Raw genomic sequence first — 6039 nt, 5'->3', positions numbered from 1 at the left:
TTTCAGTATCTCTTCCCTTTGTTCTGGATTCTCAATGCTGTAGTTCAATTTTCAGGTTTTGGATATCACTTCTTAGTATCGCTGCATTCTACAGTAGAAAAACTTGTATTGAAATGATTCAAAAGCAGATTACACGTGAAACTTTTAACAATGTTCTGTATACTGTTAGAAATGCACTGTAGCATACTAAATATATTATGGGAATTGTTATTTAAAAACTATTGATATGCAAAGATACTGGCTTAGCTCCCTGGGAAACTTTAACTTCTATGATTTGATCTTCAGAATCAACAGACCAATCAAGTAGTATAGAGGTACCTAAGGTCAAGAGGTTGATGCCTTTCAACTGTGGTGCTGGATAAGAGTACTGAATAGCCCCATGGACTGCTAAAATAAACAGATACATCTTGGCAGCCAGAGTGCTGCTTGGAGGCAAAGATAGCAAAACTTCATCTCTCATACTGTACACATACAGCTAAGCAAGTATTCCTTGGAAAGGGACACCATACTGAAAAAGATTAGCAAAGGAGAGGAAGCCCTCCAACAAGATGGATTGACATGGTGACTTTAGCAATGGGCTCTAGTGTGTCAGAGATGATAGGATGGCACAGGGCAGAGTGCAGGCCTGAGCTGTACTCAACTTGACAGCATCTAACAAGACCAAGGGGACAGGAGCTCTAGTGACTTGGTGGTAAGGAGGTGTGCTGCTAACCCAAGGCACATGGTTCAAATCCACCAGCTGCTCTTCAGGAGAAACTGAAACAATCTCTTCCCACACAATTTACTGCCTCTGACAATCCACCTGAAGGTCCATTATGAGTTGGTTCCAAGTGAATGGTAAACAACAGCAATAAGGCCAATGGGAAGGAATGCTGAAGAGAGCTGAACAGAAGACTTCAAAGAGTGGTTCAAGAAAACAAAGTATTGCAAGGAAATACGCAAATCCAAAACCCAACCCAACCCATATCCATTAAGTTGATTCCAATTCATGGTGACTCTCCACTGGGTTTGCAAGGCTGCATTCAAGATCATCATCTTCCTCCCAAGGGACAGAGAGTGGGCCTGAACTATCAAACTTTGTTTATAGCCCACCACTTAATCCATTATAAAGTTGTCTTCTGTAAATCTTATGGTGTAATTCTTGTAGTACCAGTGTGTGTCCACTCATGCTGGAATGCATTTTCACTTAAATAAAATAAAATTAAATTAAAAAAAAAAAAGCACGTGTCTATAGCACATATTGCCATGAGCAACATATTCAATAAAGAGCAATCCAAGCAATGGGCACTATGACAGTAGGATTTCTCTCTCCTACAAGACAAGGTGGGCTTCAGATCCACTAAGCCACTGAGCAGCTGGGAGGAAGGGTACACTCACCAGGAGACTAATCTGTCCCAAACACAGAAGTTATAGTACCCTCATTAAGAAACTGAGTTCCTGGATCTTTTCAGGTAAGCGTATAAACTCTTCCAGTAAGGACTGAACGTTATTTGAGACAGCATTACTGCTTGCCTCAAACACAGAACAAAGTGCTGAAAACGTAAAAGCACATAACCTTCCTACAGGGAGGGGCCTGAATCCATCAGCTGCTCCAAGGGAGAGATGGCCAATCTCCCTCTTGTGCTATCAACAGCGTCTGAAAACCTGCAAAGCTGATACTCATTAACAAGTGATACCAAGCGTCTGTGCTCGGCAATTGCCTTGGAAAGAAACCCAATGCAGAGTTGGGATGAGTTGGAATCAATTCAACATCACAAGTGAGTGATGTGATGTGATGCCCCCTAAACAAAAAGCTGGGGGTTTGAAATTTACTGGATTAAGAAAAGCCACTCAAAACCTTACGCCTCACTAACCTCCAAAGCACAGGGGTCAAATCAGAAGTACCTTGAAGGCAGCCTACTAACCTTCCTGTCTCTATGCCAGAATTGTTTTCATATGATTCCTAGTGACCCTATGCACAACAGCTCTGAACCCTGCTCTATCTTGAGCCAATCTTTCTTTGACACATCTGTTCTCATGACCCCAGTTCCTGCGTCAATGCATCTCATCTGGGTTTTTCCTGTGCTGTCCCAGAAAACTTAAAAAAAAAAAAAAAAAAATCCAAGTAATATGGGATTACCAAGCTGTATCATTAAACAGATGACTGGAATACAAAAACTGGGCACAAGGAAGAATTATCTGTAAACGGGAAACATGGACTTGGTGACGAAAATGCATCTGGAGATAGGATGCTAGAACTCTGTACAATCAATAATTTATTCATTGCAAACATCTTTTATAAGAAACACAAATGGTGACTACACACACTGACCTAACCTGACGGTCTACACAGGTATCAGACTGATTCTATCTATGGGGAAAATTATTCAGTATCAGTTATGAAAACTAGGCGAGGTGCTGACTGTGGAACAGACCATCAACTCCTCACATGCAAGTTCAAAGTGAAGCTAAAGAAAATCACATCCACAAAAACCAGTCTGACCTTGAGCCTATCCCTCCTGAACTTAAAGACCATCTCAGGAACAGGTTTGAGGCCTTGAATACTGATGAGCAAAGACCAGATTAGCTGTGAGAGGATAATGAGAATATCATCCAGGAAGAATGCAAAAGAGGTCATTACAAAGATGGAGAGAAAAGACCAAGATGGATGTCAGAAGAAACTCTGAACACTGCACTACAATATCAAGAAGCCAAAGCAAAGGGAAGAAATAAAAATGTTAAGGAGCTGAACAGAAGATTTCAAAGGGCTGCACGAGAAGACAAAGCAAAGTGTTATAATGAAATGTGTAAAGAAGCTGGAGCTGGAAAATCAAGAGACGCACTTGCTCGCATATCCTTAGCTAAAGAAATTGAAGAACAAATTCAAGCCTAGAGTTGCAATACTTAAGGATGCTATGGGCAGAATGTTAAATGACCCATGAAACATCAAAAGAGGGAAGGAGTCACTACCAAAAAGAACTGGCTGACAGAATTTCATGAAACATACAATCAAGAGGCAATGGTGATGGAGGAAATCCACGTTGCTCTGAAGAAAGTGGCAAAAAACATGGACCCAGGAATTGATGGAATGAATATTAATGGACCTATTTCAACAGTTGCTGCCTTGGACATGCTCACCAGGTTGTGCCAAAATTCTGGAGGACAACCACCTGACTGGCTAACTGACTAGAAGAGATCTACATTTATTTCCATTCCAAAAAAAGGTGGTCTGACAGTGTGGGAAGTACTGAACAACATTAAAGTCACATGTAAGCAAAATCCTGGGAAAGATCATCCAAAAACCACTGGAACAGTACATCAACAGAACAGAGATCGATCCACATATACAGTGTGGGTTTAGACGAGGTCATGGCACTAGGGACATTATAAATAGCCAATGTTAGGTGGATCTTAGCTGAATTAATTATCAGAGGAATGTCTGTGTTTCATTGACTAGGCAAAGGTGTTTTGACTGTGTGGATCACAAATTATGGCTAATTCTGAGAAGAATGGGAATCACAAAATTATTTGATTGTGCTCATGCAAAACCTATACCTGGACCTGGAGACAGTCATCAGAACAGAGCAAAGAAACACTGCATGGTTCAGGATCAGGAAAGGTATATGTAAGAGATGCATTCTGTCTCCCTACCTTCTCAATCTGTATGCAGAAGATTATCGTACAGAAGGTTGGACTTTATGAGGAGGAATGTGGCATCAGGACTGGAGGAAGACTCATCCACAACCTGCGCTATGCAAATGATACAGCCTTGCTTGCTGAAACTAGATGATTTTGGAGAAGAGATTTAACACCTTCTGTGTGCCAACATGCCTGGTACCAGCAGCCAGGAAATCAAAAGATGAATTGCATTAGGAAAATCTGCTGTCAAAGACCTCTCCAAAGAGTACAGCACAAGACAAGGCGACCCTAGAAAACATGGACTGACTCACGACATTAGGGTAAATTGGCTCAAGATAGTGTAGGTTTCAGAGCTAACAACAGTATCATGAAAAGCAGAAAATGCACTATGTTTGGAATCTTAAGACAACGTTTGGCTGCAATTTATTTACAGTAATTCTTCAAATTATTAGCAGATAAGCCAAAACTAAAGGCTGGATGGAAATAATTCCTACTCAAGGTACCACCTTAAGCAAGACCTAAACACATACCTACCTGTGTAATCTAAGCAAGTGGCTTAGCCCTTAAGTTTCACATTTCCTCATCCGTAAATTATGGCTGTAATAGTACTACTTTTTTTTAAAAAAAAAGAAAAAGAAATTGGTGCGTGTACCCTCAAATCGGCTCTAACTAGTACAGAAGATTGTCCCTCCTTCTCCAGCAGAACATCTGGTGGACTCAAACCACATACCTCTGGGATTACAGTGCAGCTTTTTGTCACTTAGGCCACCAGACTTACCATAGTATCTACTTTTTAAAAAAAACCACATTTTGGTCTGTTATCCATCCAACCCCTGCTTTAAATGATGTGACTGCAACTACAAAATAATTTTACTTTTACAGTACTTACTTTTTCAAGGCTGCCATTAGAACTTACACGGGCTTAAAGAGCCTCTGGTACACAGCAGGGTGGGGTACTCAGTACTTAAAGTTAACAAAAGCACTGCAGTAATTTAGTTCTGAAGCCATCTGGTCTTAATACTGAACTTTTTCCTCCAAAGATAAGGAAGGTAAGGAGATATTGCCAAAGTGATAAAAAAAGTCATAAACTACCCTGTTAGAAGAGGATTCCTTTAATCATATGACATTAGACCTTAATGTTTAAAAATATTTTAAACAAAGAACTCACTAGCATATGTCACATTTAAACATAAGGTTTAGTGCACTGTTTTTAGTCAATGTGGATGTCCAGGATAAGATCTATGTATGTTTTCATCTCAAAAGAAGCTAGGTAAACCTTCTCAACTCACTACCTAAAAGGTAAAAAAACCTCAGAGATGTAGTCCAAAAGAGCTGAAGTTCAAATCCACCTAGTGATCCGCAGAAGAAAGATGGGCAGTCTCCTCCCTTAATATTGATGGGCTCTGAAACACTGGTGGAGTCTTCTTGCAGCTGAGGACCATCAAACAGGAACCAACCTGCCTTTGGGATTGCAACGCAGCTGACCAGTAAGCGACCAGAGCTCCTTGGGCTAAAGGCTGCTTGTTGTTGTGTATCTTCCAGTGGGACCCCACCCACAGCTGACCCTATGGGGCGGTGGGTTTTCAGAGACAGTTAATGCAGGAGAGGAGACTGCCCATCCCTCTCTGGTGCTGCCAACAGAAAAATCTGTGGTTTGGATCCATCAGCTGCTCCTCGGGAGAAAAAAAAAACAAAACACAAAACGGACAGTCTTCTCGCCCTTGATTTACATCTTCTGAAAACCTGCTGGAGGGTCAGCTGTGAGCTGTTCCAGACTCGGAAAATACACAACAACGTGAAGAACCTGTGAGAAATTTAGTTAGTCCAAATTAACAGTTTACGTTTTAACTCAAAACGAAACAGACTCTCTCCCTAGAGTTGTTTTTTTTTTCCCCCAAGGAACTGGATGGCATTCTTTTTAGCTAGTGAAACTGGAGTCATTAAAAATACTGGACGACCATAATCGTTACAGATGATGGTTTTAAAATACTCAAAATACTTGGAGAACTCCAAAAGTTCTGAGCTGTAAGAGTAGAATGAAAAACGTTCTCAGGCTGTTAGGAAACAATGTACAAAGTTTGAGCTAAGGGGGGCCTTTACTTAAGTGAAGTCAGAGGAAACCTTCTGAGTTTTTGAAGATCTGAAACTTTGTTACTTTGCAGAGCTCCACGCGCGCCCAGGGGCCTGGATGGAGCCCCCCAGGGCGGGCAGGCAGAGGTCAGAGGGTTGAGACCGGACTTGATAAACCCCTGTCTGTTACCCGAACCGAACCCCCACGATCGTGGGAGCCGTCTAAACGGCCCGCCCGCGAGGGCCCCCGGCTCGGCGGGGCGTTTCGGGGTGCGCACACCCCGCGCCGAGGAGGGGGTCCCCCGGCTCGGCGAGCCCCGTGTCCCCGCCGGGGGCGGCGATCCGCAGCCA

The sequence above is a fragment of the Elephantulus edwardii genome, unplaced genomic scaffold (genome assembly GCF_000299155.1).
Source record: "Elephantulus edwardii isolate Elephantulus edwardi_28Jun2011 unplaced genomic scaffold, EleEdw1.0 scaffold00002, whole genome shotgun sequence".
Taxonomy (NCBI): Eukaryota; Metazoa; Chordata; class Mammalia; order Macroscelidea; family Macroscelididae; genus Elephantulus; species Elephantulus edwardii.
The sequence above is the reverse complement of the archived record's forward strand: the minus strand, read 5'-3'. Positions refer to the sequence as shown.